The sequence below is a fragment of the Phaethon aethereus genome (assembly GCF_964289735.1).
Source record: "Phaethon aethereus genome assembly, chromosome: 5".
Lineage (NCBI taxonomy): Eukaryota > Metazoa > Chordata > Aves > Phaethontiformes > Phaethontidae > Phaethon > Phaethon aethereus.
This window is the reverse complement of record NC_138579.1, coordinates 2,015,811-2,033,943: the sequence shown is the minus strand read 5'-3', so window position 1 is coordinate 2,033,943 and position 18,133 is coordinate 2,015,811.

Sequence of the window (18,133 nt, the reverse complement as noted above, 5' to 3'; positions counted from 1 at the left end):
GAAACCAAAATGCCCGACAGCTTTAGTAAGAAAGAAAATGACAATCTGTACAGCAGCAAAGGTCCATAGCACCTACTGCCAAATTGTCAGCCTCTTTTTTGGACTAGGCATACTCTTTTTTTCCTGATAAGATGATAACAAGAAAAACTTGGCTTCCTAATTGTGTTCAATCACTTTGACACTTTTCCACTAGTTTCTCTAACTGCTTTTTCTCACATAAGCAGCCCCACTACTTCACAGGATATGGATTTACACTGAAAGTAAGCAGTCTAGGGTCACTTTTGCCCAGTGCTCTGCTGCATGAGCTTAAGCACGTCACTTTTTTTCTTTTTACATTTCCAGAAGTATGAAATTTATGATGTTGAACAAGAATGATGAACAAGATACCGGTAACTCTTAGAGCAGAGGCTCTCTCTCTCCTTTCCTGGTATTCCTCTCTTCCTGGCCCATCCGCTGCTGTCGTGTTTTTCTCCCCTTGTCCTTTGCAGGGGAGAGTCCCAGCAGATGGCCAGCCAGCGCCGCAGACATGGGGCTGTCTCCTCCAAAGCTTTTGCTCCAGGCAGCTCTAAGCATATGGATGCTGAGAGCTTCGATGAAGAGCAGGAGCTCTGAGCACCAGAAAAGATGTGCTTATTCATTTCACCTACCTCCAGAAACTACGTGGTCCTTAAACATAAGTGGCTTGCTGCTGGTCTCTGAAGCATAGCTGCTTCACTTACCTGAACAGGTACCTAGGTGAAGAAATCTCATGTGGAGATGTTGAGTGAGATGAGGAAAGCGAGGAAGCTGATCGATCTGTCAGAGAGGGGAAGCTCAGAAGATTTCCAGGACAGAGACTGGCAGAGGCAGCGGAGGTGTTTGGTGAGTGAAGAGCATGGTAAGAAAATGCCTGTGCTGTGACTGGGAGAGTGGTAGAAGAAGGGAGATGAAGACTTAAGATCGCTGGCAAGGAAGGTGGACTGTCTCAGGGATAATGAGGGGTGCCGGCAAGCAGAGAAGTCAAGGAGCTTTATTAAAACAGCAAGAGAAGACGATGGGAAGGGAAGAGGAGGACAGTGGGTGGCTGGAGCAGGGGAGCATGAAACGGGAAATCGAATGCAGAGCTGTTCAAAAGCAAAGGAGAAGCTGGAAGGGAAAGTGGAGAGAAACAGTGCAAATAGGAGACAAGGTCACCACCGCTAACACTATCATCTCACCTGAAGCAGTGAAGCCCGGGAGAAATAGAAAGCTGCAGATCAGTGCCTGATGAGAGGGCTGTGTGACAGGTTGGACCTGGGTGTTATCCTGCAACATCGCAGTGGCAAGGTGGAGAGAAGAGAGAAAAGAGAGAACGAAAAGCAGCAGGGAGAGGGGAATGATGGTAAACACGGAGGCAGGGATGAGCGTGGTAGATGGAGAGAGTCACTGAGGTGTGTGGAGGGTGAAACCTGGATTTTCAGTGACTGGGGACAGTGGGAAAATTAGACTAAAATAGGCAGAAGGGACACGTAGAGCTGATGGGGACCATCGAAAGGGAAGGACAACCACGCTGAGAAAACGTGCACCAAATGTGTAGAGAGAGGGAAGAAGGCAGACAGGTTTTGGGTGAAGCAAAGAATGATGTTGACTTGGTGATATCACCTTACTGCAAAACACATCAATAATCCTACAAACGTGCTCCCTCACTCTGGTTTTAGGAAGCACGTGTAACTTGGCATCAGGCAGCTGAGGCCCGTCTCTGTTGGGTTCAAGCTCGACTAGTTTATGAGACACATCTCTGATGCGGCTGCCTACAGCAGCAAGGTTGAACTTTATGACTAAACAAGTCTTTTTCTGATCCTATTCCCAGTCCTATTCCTCTGTTTCTTTTGAACATTTCCCAGCCGTGTGCTTGATTGTCACATCTTCACTAACACCCTTTGAACTCTGCAGGACTAGGCTCCTTCTGTGCTTCTGGGGTTATTTTCTCTCCTTTCAGAATCATAAGCACCTTCAAACTAAATATGAAAAATTAACTGAGATGAGAAAATTATGCCAAACCTGACTCGAGAAGACCTCCATTTCACAGGAAAATTAGAATTAAAGTCCTCCTACCATTTGTTTTTAGTTGATAGGCATTAGTACTGGGCAGAATGCCAAAATTACTGAGATGTTTTGAAACACTGAAACCTTTCCTGTTTCACGTGAATCACATTTTTAACATCTAAATTTTATGTCTTAGAAATCACTGGCAGACGTTAAATCATTTTAGACACCACAATTAAAAACAGATTAATACTCACTCAGGATGAGTTTCCTATGAATAAGCGACAAACTAAGGGAACACCATAAGGACCAGAATAAAAATACAGTTGCAGGGTGGACAGAAAAACCTTTAAATACATCTTCTTTCTAAGGGTTGGTATTTCTGCATGCAGCCGTACAGCTCCTAGGATAGATTGAAGTGTTCAAATAAGAATACATGGAAAACAAAATAAAGCCCAATTGCTTAGTATTCACTTTAAGAGATTAATTTTATTAACCACCCCAATATTATGTTCATACATTGCTTTTTGACTCTCATTCCCAAAATCAAAATATTGGAATATAGAATTATCTTGCACACTGGAGAGGGTTGGGAATAGACTTTTTTCCAAGCCAGGAACCAACATTTTACTCATGAAAGATTTATCCCTACATACCACGAGGGAGAAAAAAAAAAAAAGAAAAAAAGGAAGAGGGGGGAAAAAACTTGCTATTCAATACGAACAATTGCAAGATAGTCCACTGAAAAAGAATCAGCATGTTACAGAAACACAGGGTGAAGAACCATTCTGCAGGCTGCAGTTCTGCTGGACATTATCCGCATGTTACTGTGAGTCACAAACTAAACGTGAATCAGAAATGTCATGTTATTGCAAAGAAGACAGACAGGCCCTGGAACGTCTCAGTTGCAGTAGCGACTTCAAAGCGGGAGAAGCAACCCTCTGTGCCCCTCAGTAGTGGAGTACTGCATACAGTTCACAACGATGTCTTTTCTGACAATACGGGCTACTGGGAGTGAGGCCAAAGAAAGGCAACAGGTATGATAAAAAAAAAAAAATTAAAAAAAATCACTAATTAAAACAAAAAAACAAGCCAACAACCATGTATGACCTACAACGAAAGAATGAACAAACCAGGATTTTTAAACCAAAACAAGACAGATGTGTACAGACAATGGATTTCAGGGTCATAAAAGCTGTTGTATGCTCACACATTCTAGGACAAGAAATTATATGCTTAAATTTGGGGAAGGCAGGCTAAAATTAATTCCACAGAAAAATGACCTCTAACAGAGGGCTACTGAAACTCAGGAATGCATTGTCTGGGAGGCCTCAGAATCACTGTCTCTGGAGGTCCTCAGGAAGAAATCCAGCCTTCTTCCAGAAAATACCAAGGTGTGGATCATCATTAGTTAGAAAAGACAAGCAGACTACAGACATCTCAAGGTCTGTTCCAGTCCCATATGTGAATATTGGGTTGTAGATAAATACAGAGCAGGATCCAAATAAGCGAGCTAGGAACAAAGAAATCCTCGGTGTATGACATATTCAGAAAGCAATACTCCCTCTCTTTTTTTATTTCCTTCCCTAATGGCATCCATCTCTAGAAGTTTCCAGTAACACTACTGTGCTGGATAACACAAAGTCGTGTGACATAGTTTGCCCAGCCTGTTTAAAAGGTCTATTAATACCCTGGTAATGAAAGTTTCCTCACTGTTGAATTGGAGAAATGATCCGATACCTAGTAAATCTGTCTCAACTGACATAGACTAAAAGAGAGCAGTCTACATAGCTTTTCCAAAGCTAAAGCTAAGACATAAAATTCAAGACTGTAATTACATGACTCAGGCAAATATATCTGATAGTAGGGAGTGCTTTAACTCAGCAATAACATTATAGGGCAATCCAAGAGCTGGCAATTGAAATGGAAAAGGAAACATAACATTCAAGTGTGGAATAAGATATAAATTGACAGGAAAGGTAGTTAGCCACTGAAAGAAGTGAATTTGCTCAATTTTCCAGTGCTTCAAGACTTGGGACTGAAACCGAAGGTCTCAAAGAGAAGGAGAAAGAGGTAGGTCTTATCTCCACCTGGCTCTGAGAGCTTGATGGGAGACAGAAGGTATGACTGAGCCTCTTTGGGAAGAAAATTTTGCAGTGAAACTCCTTTGCTTTGTCATCCTACAAGGTGAAGGATAAGTCTGGTGGGAACTCATTCGCTATCTGACTTTACAGAGAGTTGCATGCTCTCCTCTGGCAGCAGATGTTGCCTATGGTTCAGATATGAAACTGTCTGGGTTGGAAATACTCTGAGCTTTGACTGTTTCCTCAGGAGGAGTTGCCTTGAGGCATTGCTAGTTCACAGACACAAAGATGGCCAGACACAAAAGAGTCGTATGGAAGCCTCACACCTTTCAAAAAGATTAAAAAAAGGGAGAGTTGTACTATGTTCATATGGGTCCAGCAGGTCAGTGATACCATAAAATATTCCACGCCACATCTACGGTGGTAGAAATAATCACTCTTATCAGAGACTTACCAAGTACACACCAGGTGCCACGTTTACCCTTGCACTGGGTTGCCTACTTATTAATATACACCAAGCATTAGATTTGCTTGGGGGGCCATTAGGAGCCAGGAGGCTTAATTTCATTCTCTCTTTTAGAGAAGTCCTGAGCGACCACCAGTGATGCATTTACTCACTTTGCACCTCTGTGAAGTAGGATTAATAAAGTGAGGAATCTGGTCTGTACTCTGGCGTACAGACATCAATAATAAACACTGATAGACAACAGGCATTCTTGATTCAGTACCGCTGTGGATATATAATCTTTATTATTTATAAACTACAAAAAAAAAACCTTGCTGAAAACAACTAAGCCACATTCCTTAACACAAAATACACTTTTAATAACAGACTTATAGGTCCTCCTGCATCTGTGTTTAAGGGTCAACAACAGAAAACGGGGTCTTAGCCATTCCTGCAAATAGCACTGGGGTTACTGCAGTATATAAATAATTTCTATCTTTTCTATGGGAATAACAAGAGGAGCATACAAGAAAGTCTGACATTCATCTAATAGCTTGTGCCTGCTTTTCAGTTTATCAATCTTAGAAATATTAGCAATTTATTCCAATGATCACCAAGAAAAGTATTTCTGCCTTTGTCCTGCTCCACCTGTAGGCTAAAGTTAATTAATCCAACACGGCAAGAAAACATCACGATGAACGATCAGGCTTTCTCTGCACCAACTCTGCATTTTCCTGGCTCAGACAGAGATGCAAAGACTGCTCACAAATGTCCACAGGCCAATCTGAGTTGGAGGAAGGGATGAAGCTGTCAGAGAGGTGAAAGATGTGTTGTGCTTAGTGCAACAGAAGTCAAAATGAGAAGACCTGAGCAATGAGCAGGTGATGGATGTCAGCAGGGAAATGGTGGTAGGCTGTTCTCAGCCAAAGCACGCTGAAAAGGTAAAAAAATCTAGGGAGCTCATTAACTTTTTCTTGAACTGAGCCGCACCTCTCAGAGACTTTGCTCTCTTGCTCAGATCATTTTACCTAACGCCGCTCTGCATGAGTCCAGTGGGCTCCCCAGCCCCATAAGCCATCAGCACCGTTCTTGGAAAGACGCTGCCTGAAAACCCCCGTTGGCTCTGCGAAAGAAGTGCTGAGGTTTTTAGACAACGCCTTCGCATTGTTCTCTTAACTGAAAACATGAGCACAAATTCTACTCCTAAGCACAAAAGGACCTTCATTGACTGCAGCCAGATAACACTTACACGGGAACTAGAAAAGGAGACGCGATGCACATTTTGGCAGCCAAGGTGTCAAGGCTGGACTCTCCGGGTGATCAATGCTCAGGAAGAAATACACACCACAAAAGACATGACTCACAGCTTGTAAATACATGGCTCACATCCCATCCTATCAGCCAACGCGTGGCTCTCCCTTCACGAACTTTGCCACGGATATTTCCATTTCACATAAAAGCAGCAAAGAGCAAGCTAAAATTGTCCATGCCGAGTTCTTTATTCTTTTCACAGTCATGGATACAGACACAGCTGCCAGACAGCAAGCAAACTACCTCTAAATTCCTCTAGAAAAATTACAGGTGATATGAACAGCTAGTACCACAGGTCAGGGGCAGAACTGTGCTATACTCCCCGTTGCTGCTAGAGAGTCACACTAAGGATCACAAAATGTAGCAATGGGCATCACAGATGCATCACTGCAGCAGAATATGGCACACTCCACTTCCCTTGACTGCACTGAAATGGAAAATGAGATGGAAAAATGCAGACCTACTTATTTGTCTTCTGAGTTCAATTTTGTCTTGCACAGCTCCTGCTTTCCTTTTCAGTGACCATCTCAAATATATACAGAAAGATGAAATTTTCTACGTAAGATTTATTCCCCTTGAAGATGCTGGATTCAAATTCTGCTCTTAGCTACGTTGCATGAAATCCCACTGAACTCCAACAAGAAGATAATTTCTTCTCTAGACTTTAAATGAGGAACTCAAGGGACTTTTAAATTATTTACTTTGACAACATCCTTCAAAACTGCTAGGCTATCACTGCATCACAGTTCTGCTCCTAGCACACCCCTAGTTAGCAGCTACCGTTACTAGTTCTGCTTCCACCAGATGTATAATGATGACAAATTCTGAATACATATCAACTGAGTTGCCTGCCTGTAACCCAGAGAGGAACATAGCACAGTTTTTTTAAAAATAGATACAGGAATGGTTTGATATCACCTGAGATCCAGCATGAGCCTCTGCTTTGGTTAAGAATGAAGTTTAAATTCCAGGGAGGGGAAAAAAAAAAAAAAAGAAAAAAAAAAAAAAGACTATGGGGCAGTTGAGGTGCTGGTATAGGCAACTGCTCTCCTGCCCAAAACTCACTCTTCCCTATGCATGTCTATGGATATTTCCCCACAGCAGAAACCCTACATCTGTATTCTTTCACAGGGGTCTGTAACACTTCTGGCAAGTAAATCACCACCACAGCACTGATGCTTCCAACACTGAACGCCCTCTCTCCTTTTTTTTTTTTTTTTTTTTTTAAGCAGACCTTGTAAGATTCTCTGAAGGTATACCATCTGGTAAATCCCCAAAACATTGTATTTGCTTTCTGTCATTCACTTCCAACAAAACTGCTTCAGCTTTCACTGCTCCTAACCTTCCAGGTGTTTTGTAGAAGAAAAGTCACACCTTCCCTCTGGCTCATTCAATGCAAATAAGCTAGAACAGCTTATTTTAATTTCTGTTCAAAACAAACAAAAATTCTCAGCCAATTCAATGCAGACCTCTTACTTAGATGAACAAAATGTAATGTTTCATCTTTCAAAAGATAGCATACTATATAATTAATTTAATACTAATGAACTTTAATACGTGCAGAGTTTTGCAGGTTTTTCTATTTGGTAACTGCATTAGGTTTATGGAACCTCACTGAAAAATAAAACTTTCAAGTTAAACAAAGCTTTAATGGAATTTACAACTGGAACTCAATTATGGCAAGCTATTTTTTATGTTTTACAGACTAAGCTGATACTTCATTGTCATTCGTTTATAAAAATAAATCATAAACTCTACAGAAATCATTAAAAAATATACAATTAAAATCCTCAAGACAACACTAAAGAAAAATAGAGCAGGAAACAGAATTGTAATTATGTTCTTCTTTTTTTCTGTCCCCAAGTCCCAGATATTGCATTTCTTCTAGTTATTATCTCCAGTTTAATAGGCGATAGTTGCTCATCACTGTGTAAACACATATTGGCCTTCGTGACAATCAGAAGCCTAATTCAGTAGACCTTTAAGCACTAGAACAATTTAACTGTGAGGACAGTAAGTTCATCATCACTTAGAGCTCTTAAACTGAGCTTAGACATCTTTTGTAAGATTCACAAAGAACAGCTTTCATGAACCTACTGCACTGAGGAATCATCTCCAGTCCATATTATACAAGAACAAGGTTCATCAGACAACCCTGGTTGACTCCTTTAGCTTTCAAACTCGGCTAGTTGGGGCTGTCCCCTCTTCCCCACCCACACCTCCTCCAATTACTGTACAACCTACATGTGTAAAGCTCATCATATGTTTTAGTGTTTGAGAGATGGTCTAGACAACCACATACTAGTGGAGGAAATGAAAAAGAATTTTGCTGGGAATCAACTACTTGGCTAGAAGGTTTTTGGCTTTGCCTTTGCCCATGGCCTGTTTCACTCTAAGAGGGCTCCGTATATAGCAAACTATCCTTCAAGGTCTACCTAAACAGGCTTAGGTAGAAAATCCAAGGACTGAAAAAGTTAATTCCATTTCACATGTTGTTGCCCCGAGTGAAGTTTTGGAAGAAATTTCTTGGAGACCAGCCCCATCCATCCACAGCCTCATCCTTGTCAAGCTATTTATACCTTCTTCCTTAAAATTAAGTTCTAAAACATCTCATAATAACTATGAGATTGTAAGTGGTTCATAAAGGCTTCTTCACTTTCAGAAAGATACCTTAAATCATGATACTTAAAAAAAAATTAAAGTAAATATTTTTTTTCCTGGGATCCTGGGGCTGTTCCTTATTTTCATAGAGCTTACCACTAATCACAATAATGGACAAATATACATATGCACACACACACACACAAATTCCATAGACAAATGAAGAAAATTACATGTCTTATACTGTTCCGCTCATCCCAGCATGGTATCCAGCAATGAAATTCCAGCATACTTGAGCCAGTCTTACAGAACATATAAGGCACAAAAATAAATTAAACCAAAGACAACTCAAGACATTATTTGCAGTCAAACAACAGCAAGTCAAATACCCCATTGGTTATGCAACGTATTTAAAAGTAGCCTTTGAATCCATGAAATCCTCAAACTCCCTGCTTAATTAGACAACTGACCTGATGAGATGGCTATACTGCCTGCATAACCACTGAGTTTTCAGGGAATCTTTTCTTACTGTTACTTTTAAACAATGCTCAGCCAGGCTCTTGAAAACGTAACTGCATAAATAATCATCTTCATAATTAACCACCCAGAAAGACTGCAGCAAAAGTGGAATGAGTGCCTTCAGCACATCCTGACAAAGACTGTAGGGTGGCAGGGGCTTCAGAGGGAGGGAGGTGCTGGAGCCTAGGACTGAAATACCCCACTCATCCGATGCCTTCTCGAGGAAGCATGGAAGCTCAGGTGTCCCTCCGCATGTGAAAGGAGGGGATCTGGGCTTGGGTCTGCAGTCCCCAAAGTGCAGCTCAGCTCATTTGGAGGGGGGAGGGGCTAAAACCGGGCTCACTAGAGTTGAACCTAGGGGTAGGTTCAACGTGCCAGAGTTGAAATCGATAGCCCAGCTCAGGTGCATCTACACCAATGCACGCAGCATGGGCACCAAACAGGAGGAGCTGGAAGCCATTGTGCAGCGCGACAGCTATGACGTAGTTGCCATCACAGAAACATGGTGGGATGCTTCTCATGACTGGAGTGCTGCAATGGATGGCTATAAGCTCTTCCGAAGGGATAGGCAGGGAAGGAGAGGCGGTGGGGTGGCTCTGTATGTTAGGGAGTGTTTTGATTGCATAGAAATCAAAGATTGTGAAGACCAAGTAGAGTGCTTGTGGGTAAGGATGAGGGGGAAGGCCAATGAGGCAGATATCCTGCTGGGAGTCTGTTACAGACCACCCAACCAGGATGAAGATACAGATGAGACATTCTATAAGCAACTGGCGGAGGTCTCGCATTCGCTGGCCCTTGTTCTTGTGGGGGACTTCAACCTACCGGACATCTGCTGGAAGTATAACACAGCAGAGAGAAAACAGTCTGGGAGGTTCCTGGAGTGTGTGGAGGATAACTTCCTGATGCAGCTGGTGAGTGAGCCCACCAGGGGAGGTGCCTTACTGGACCTGCTGTTTACAAACAGAGAAGGACTGGTGAGAGATGTGGTGGTCGGAGGCCGTCTTGGGCTTAGCGACCATGACATGATAGAATTCTCAGTTGTGAGTGAAGTAAGGAGAGGACTCAGCAAAACTGCTATCATGGACTTCCGGAGGGCAGACTTTGGCCTGTTCAGGTCACTGGTTGAGAGAGTCCCTTGGGAGACAGTCCTGAAGGACAAAGGGGTCCAGGAAGGCTGGACAGTCTTCAAGCAGGAAATCTTAAAGGCGCAGGAGCAGGCGGTCCCCATGTGCCGTAAGAAGAGCTGGCGGGGAAGGCGACCGGCCTGGCTGAACAGGGAGATTTTGCTGGGACTCAGGGAAAAGAGGAGAGTTTATCACCTCTGGAAGAAGGGGAAGGCAACTCATGAAGAGTACAAGGATCTCGTTAGGTCAAGCAGGGACAAAATTAGAAAGGCAAAAGCCCAGCTAGAGCTCAGTCTGGCCACAGTCGTAAAGGATAATAAAAAATGTTTTTACAAATATATTAACAACAAAAAGAGAGGCAAGGAGAATCTCCATCCCCTACTGGATGTGGGGGGGAACATTGTCTCCAACGACGAGGACAAGGCTGAGGTACTTAATGCCTTCTTCGCCTCAGTCTTTAATAGCCACTCCAGATATCCACAGGATATTCAGCCCCCTGAGCTGGAAGACGGGGATGGAGAGCACAATGTACTCCTCATAATCCAGGAGGAAGCAGTCAAGGACATGCTAAGCCACCTGGACACCCACAAGTCTATGGGGCCTGATGGGATCCACCCGAGAGTACTGAGAGAGCTGGCAGAGGAGCTTGCCAAGCCACTCTCCATCGTTTATCAGCAGTCCTGGTTAACAGGGTAGGTCCCAGAAGACTGGAGGCTTGCCAATGTGACGCCCGTCTACAAGAAAGGCCGGAAGGAGGATCCTGGGAACTACAGGCCTGTCAGCCTGACCTCTGTTCCAGGGAAGATTATGGAGTGGTTGGTTTTGAGAGTGCTCACAGGGCATCTGCAGAACAGCCAAAGGATCAGGCCCAGCCAGCATGGGTTCATGAAAGGCAGGTCCTGCTTGACCAACCTGATCTCCTTCTATGACCAGGTGACCCGTCTAGTGGATGAGGGAAAGGCAGTGGACATTGTCTACCTGGACTTTAGTAAAGCCTTTGACAGCGTCTCCCACAGCATTCTCCTGGAGAAACTGGCGGCTCGTGGCTTAGACGGGTTTACTCTTCGCTGGGTGAGGAACTGGCTGGATGGCCGAGCCCAGAGAGTTGTGGTGAATGGCGTTAAATCCGGCTGGCGGCCGGTCACGAGTGGTGTGCCCCAGGGCTCGGTTCTGGGACCAGTCTTGTTCAATATCTTTATAGATGATCTGGATGAGGGGATCGAGTGCTCCCTCAGTAAGTTTGCAGATGACACCAAGTTGGGTGGGAGTGTTGATCTGCTGGAGGGCAGGAGGGCTCTGCAGAGGGATCTGGACAGGCTGGATCAATGGGCAGAGGCCAACTGTATGAGGTTTAATAAGGCCAAGTGCAGGGTCCTGCACTTTGGCCACAACAACCCCATGCACAGGCTTGGGGAGGAGCGGCTGGAGAGCAGCCCGGCGGAAAGGGACCTGGGGGTGCTGGTTGACAGCCGGCTGAACATGAGCCGGCAGTGTGCCCAGGTGGCCAAGAAGGCCAACAGCGTCCTGGCCTGTATCAGGAATAGTGTGGCCAGCAGGAGTAGGGAAGTGATTGTGCCCCTGTACTCGGCACTGGTGAGGCCGCACCTTGAATACTGTGTTCAGTTTTGGGGCCCTCACTACAAGAAGGATGTTGAGGTGCTGGAGCGTGTCCAGAGAAGGGCAACGAAGCTGGTGAGGGGTCTGGAGCACATGTCTTATGAGGAGCGGCTGAGGGAACTGGGGTTGTTTAGTCTGGAGAAAAGGAGGCTGAGGGGAGACCTTATCGCTCTCTACAACTACCTGAAAGGGGGTTGTGGCGATGAGGGTGTTGGTCTCTTCTCCCAAGTAACTAGTGATAGGACAAGAGGAAATGGCCTCAAGTTGCGCCAGGGGAGGTTTAGATTGGATATTAGGAAAAATTTCTTCACTGAGAGGGTGGTCAGGCATTGGAACAGGCTGCCCAGGGAGGTGGTGGAGTCGCCATCCCTGGAAGTGTTCAAAAAACGTGTGGATGTGGCGCTTCAGGACATGGTTTAGGGGACATGGTGGTTCTGGATTAATGGTTGGACTTGATGATCTTAAAGGTCCTTTCCAACCTAGTGATTCTGTGTGATTCTGTGTGTGTGATTCTGTGCCTAGATGTACAAACTAGGTGAATCGCTTCACCCCCCAAAGCCTGTCTATACCTATCACATCATGAAGGACCTGAACCCCACCAAACATGTCAATGGGTAAAACTGAGTCTTCCTCCTCAGATGAAAGCCTCCCAGTGTCACAGTGCCCACCCTCCCCACCCCACCTTGGCCACAAAGATGGCCTGGAAGTCCCTTCTGCTGTTAGGCATCCTTGGGAGGCAAACCCAGGTTTGGCTGCCAGGGTTATTTCCTTTTTTTATGTCGTTTTTTTCCAAATCCTCTTACAACCTCTTCCATCAGCTCTGGCCCCACATGGATGACTACTCTAGCTGGGAACAGCAGATGGCTGTGACACACCAAGCTACAGCTCCTGCCAGCACTGCTACATCTCCTGTATCCACAGAGGTACATTTCCCAAAGCCAGACACCAGTTTTGTTTTCATGCTTAAGTCGGGCTGTAAATCAACAAGTAACCCCGCAGCCATTGCACGCAGCATTTCCGCAGTCTTAGGAGCACCGGAGATGCAAAACAAGGACAAGGTTTCACCAGCAAAACCATGGCTCCTCAGAGCTGACTGCCTTTACCCTTTCTTATTACTGTGTTGTCCCCACATCACCTGAGGTGCCCGAAGCCCTTCACAGTTGGCAAAAGAAAAGCCTCTGGCAGCAAAAACCCAAAAGCTTTCCCCGGATGTAATCTAAGCATAAAATTCCCTACTATTGCTCTTTGGCACTCTATGTCAGTGCGTTTGCTTTCATGCATCGCTCGTCACTACCTCAGTAAGGTGCCGCTGGGCAGCACCTTCCCTTCCCAGTCTTACTCTTCACAGAGAACCCGTACACGCATTGCAGTCACCTTGCTGCTGTTCAGGTGACAGTAGAAAAGGTGCAGCAACGAGCCTCACCAGTTGTGCCCACAAACAGCAAGCAGAGAGTGTCTGCAGGTCCAACAGCACCCTCACCTCTACTGCTCTTCTGCAAAGAATAGAAGCAAGAGTCTGTGAAAACTCAAGTATGATGAATCCCTACAGATCACCACAATCTTCTACACTGTGTCAACACTGAGAAACCAGGCGTCATAGTCAATAGATCTCACAGCTGGAGAAATATCTCCCTTAGATTACAGATGCTAGCAACAGGGTAGGAGAAGATGAGAAGAGATGCTAAAGCACATACAACTGCATTATAGCCGTGGATATTCAGTAACGATGCATTCTACTGTAAGGAAATATTCAACCATCTTACAGTGAATCTTAAACACATATATTCTAAGCTCTCTAGCATGGGAAGGTTTTTCTGTATATCCTACAGAATCATGAAATTCAGGTCAGAAGGGCCTTATAGAGGTCTCTGTTTCAGCCCTCACTCAAAGCAAGGTTGACTTTGAAGTTGGATCTAATTGAAATTTAGGTCAGGTTGTTCAGGGCCTCGTCCACTTGAGTTTTGATCTCTGAAGCTGGAGATCAAACATCATCTCTGAGCCCCTGTTTAAGCCTGTCCGCTCCCATAGTAGATTTTATTCTACTAATATCTACTAAACACTTCCCTTCTTGAAACTTGTGTCCCCTGCGTTTCATCCCATCACTGTGCAACTCCGACCGCTTGTCCAGCAGGACCCCCAGGTCCTTCTCTGCAGAACTGCTTTCCAGCTGGCCAGCCCCCAGCCTGTTCTGGTGCAGGGGGTTATCCCTCCCCACAGGCAGGACTTTGCCTTTACCTTTATTGAATCTAAGGGGGTTCCTGGCATCCCATTTCTCCAGCATGGCCTGGCTCCCCTAAGAGCCAACTGTGAATCCTCCATTTAAGCAAGTCTTGACTTACAGTATTTCCTACAGTCATACTCGTATTGGTCTATTCTTTCTCCTTTCTTAGCATTTGCTTTTTCTGTTTTTTTAGTTCTTTCTATGTTTGGTTGAGTAGTTCACATTCAGAACTGCAAAACACCACCCAGCTGTCCTTGCATTGCAGAGACCTTTCCCTGAGGTCCTTCCCCACGTTGCCTTGCAGCAGGGCAGATGTTATTTCATCAAGCCTTTGGGATGCGGCAGTACTAGTTGGCAGTCACGTGCCTGCTCTTGGAAAGAAGCATCCACAGTCGGTGAGTGTGAGGTAGCAGAGCACTGTCATCATCCCCACCACCACCATGAAAGGCCGTGCCATCGTGCTGGAGTGCGCCCAGCCGACAGCACGGTCCGTGCCTGGCACCGGACGGAGCATCACTAAGTGAAGTGCACCAGGAGTACTGCGGTTACACACGCAGCTCTAAGCGCGGTCTGGCAACTACTGCTTACAATCACGAAACCCGCTGTTGGGCAAAACATTCCTTGATGTCCCTGAAGAGTTCAAAATTATATGGTTCCCCAAAGCATGAAAAAGCAAGAGTAACAGCTGTGTATATTAGCACACTTAGACCAATTTTTTAACATCCTTTCTTTGCGGGGAGGGGATGGTGAGCAGACAGTAAAAGCAAGCAGAGGGCAAGGTGGGAGGGAGGGAGCCATGGAATAATTTATATGGCAGTAGTCAACTGTATGAAATTTGCATTCAGCTAAGCAATTACAAATAGATGATAATGCTGCAGAGAGCACAGTCTGGCAAAGAGCTTGCAGCTGAATCTGATTTTCAATAGCAGAGGTTGCAGACAGTGGCATGCATCCTTCTGCAGTCCGGCCTTTCTAGCAACAAACACCCATATGGTCCAAGAGCATGGGATCTCAGTCTACCAAAACTGTGGGTGACATGGCAGATGTCCCCTCAGTCTTTCAGTAAGAGAGCTGAAATGACATGAGGAAGAGAGAAACATGCTGAAGAGGTTTCTTCCAGCCATTTTCCCCTTTCCCCTCCTTTTCTACCGAGTTGTAGGAAGGGCCCACAAATTACCATCTGCTCCTGACACCCTGCTGTTCAGGTGGAAAGCTCCACAGCCATCACACATCTGCTAATAAGGAAAAGGCCAGTCTAAACCTGATTCACTGCTCATCAGAAACGGTAAGTGTTGCTTGAAATCAGCATGACACGCATGCCAGGTCTTGCAGAGCTTTGCTATGTCATGTGAACACAGATGATACCTTACAGCTATATGTGACATACAATGCATCAGATACGCACATGCATGCCAGAGAGGTAAGCTCCATAAAAGTGGAAGTAAAATAAATTAATTTCTCCAGTCAGAAACAGCACTGTACAAATTCCTTATTGCTCATGAAGGTAATCTACAGTTGGTTCTCCAGCGCATCAGACTGAGAAACTCAAACCAGCTATCAGTCTGCAACTCTGAAAAACATCCCGTGTTCCTTATCAACTTCTTACCTTAAACAGAATACAAAGTAAATTGGCTTCAGTTAAAAAGTTCCCTTTGCTGTTACAGCAGCATGCACTTTTCCTAAAGGCATGTCATTAGATATGAGTACTTCAGCCAGAGGCATTATATCCTTTCAACTAAACTCTTCTTGGAGCAAAAATATTCATTACAGCTTTGCACAGTGTCTATCCCATCTAACCCATCACATCCTAGGCTGGGAAATCTACACACTACAGTAAAGCAAACAGCAGAGACAGAAGAATAGCAAACAAGTTACGGTAATGATCCTGCCTGCGGTAAATGGCTTCCCAGAATTGCTCTTGGAGGCAAAATTCATTAAATCCCAACAACCTCAGAATCTGATTCAGTTGCTCACATAAAGCTGTTTAGTGCTGTTTGAGGCACCTTAGTCCATCAGAAACCACCGTAGGATTTGGCCCACGACCTACAGGAGACACGTGCCCTCCCGACACGGCCGCTGGAGCCCAGGCAGGGCACCGTGCAGCCGATCAAACAGATGCTTACGTTCAGGCATCCTTCCTCTCGGACACGCTCATTTCTTTTGAGTTCCTGAAGTGTATTCTTTTCTCAACTTTCTTGTACAGTGCTGCTCTTTTTACAGTTGGACAAATGCTCAGCATGTATCTTGTTCTCATTTCATCCATATTTTTATAGCCTCCTCATTAACACTGCACCTGTTTTTGTTTCCAAGGTGGAGGAACAGCCACTCTCCCCTTCAGCTCCTGTCCCTGCCCGGTCACTGCCAACACGGACGAGTCAACACAGTTCCTGTGCTAATCCCTATCCTTTTCCTCACTACTAAATTTTATTACTGTAACTTTTTGCTTATACTGCACTGTAAACCAAATTTTAAAATGAAATCCAAATTATATGCCCACAAGTACTTTTTTCTGTACTAAGAGAAGAATCCCTACCACTTTATAATCCTCATACTGTCATTTGACTATATGTTTCAGTGATGCTCAGAGGATGTTTTCAAACACCTTCTGTATCAGGGAGTCCCTTGTTTGTTGACCGATGAGTATCTCCTCACTGCAGTACAGACAAGCGTGGAGCAGTACCTCTGCTACAGGAACAGTTGCTGGAAAGCACTAGAGCAAATCACTGAACAGTCAACAGAAATAACTAAGAGTTTAATGAGGTGATAGGACACAGGCAGCACATATTTGCTAAGACCAGAGTCAGTCTAACTGATCTAATTTTCTTTGCTAACATTGCTGATGGCAGTGAGTCTTGTTGCCAGAGGAGGAGAAGACAACATTTCATTATTTTAGAGAGACTTTTGACAGCACCTCTCATGACAGCAACTACATCCTCATTCCCCAAAGTACTTTGGGAAAAGACTCCGTCAGCATTGTTAAATTGACAGAGAAAGGGAAGGAGAGGTATATTTTCCTGATTTGTCTTATTTTATTCACCGCTTTCCTAAATGAGATAGATGAAAGAATAAAAAAAGGACATTACAAAATTTTTGGAAGACAAGAAAGCAGGACATACCACAAGCACCTCTGGAGAACAGGAACAAAATCTCAGTTGCATTGGCAGTTGAGACAGAGCACCCAAAAAGGAAAAACTGATGGGGTGAAATTCAACAAGCACAAGTACAAAAGCTTTACATTTGAGTGAAACTAAAATATACAGGAGAAAGAGGATTGAGACTCTTTAGCTGGTCACACTGCCAGAAATTTTGGGGAGAGGGTTTAAACAGACGACAAAGGAAAAGGAAACACCAAGCTGAGCTTTGTTAATTGGACTGCTATATAGCAAACACCGAAGGCAATTACTCGGTTCTGCGCAGCCCTGGTGAGGGGCACCGTCTGGAGCACACGGTCCAGTCATTAGCGTTGCTCTTAGAAAAAATCTGAACTAATTGGAAAGTGTCAAGTAGAGGGAAGGAGACAGATTTAGAGAATGTGACTTCTGAGGCAAGATTGGAAAAGTAACATAGGAGAACGCTGAAGGGAAATAGACTCCAAACATGTAGAACATCCTGGTTAAAAGAAGAGTCCTGAGCTCTTCTCCATGCTCCCTAGCTTGCAGATTAAAAGTAATAGGAAAGAGATTCATATGAGATTTAAGGGCAATAATAGCAAGAAGTTTCTAACTAAAAGGTAGTAAAACGCTGAACAGCCATCTTGGGACAACGTGATTCCCCTCCATTCAGCTTTTACTGCCATTTTAGAATCTCTCAAGAAGGTCCGAGTCACACTAGCAGCTGCCTCAAAGGATGGTCACTCTCGGTGCTTCCACCACCAGGAGGTACCACCAGCGAGCAGCTCCACTGCGTGCCGGAGCCCAGTTATGAAGTTATGGAGTTAGAAAACCTGAACCTGAAAGTTCAGAGTTATTCTTTGTCCTTAACTGGCAGTGAAACTCTCCCAGCCTCGTGCTTCGTTTGCCATCCTGCATCTGAAATCTCCCTGATAATCCTGGTGCAGACCTTTCAGTAAACTGTCTTTTTCTCATCATGTTAGTAATCTCAGGAGGCATACATCATGAAGGACAACAGGGATACACTGCTTCTAAATATGTATCTGTGTATTTGTAATCACGTATATGGGGGTTACATCTTTTAAATGAAAAAACAG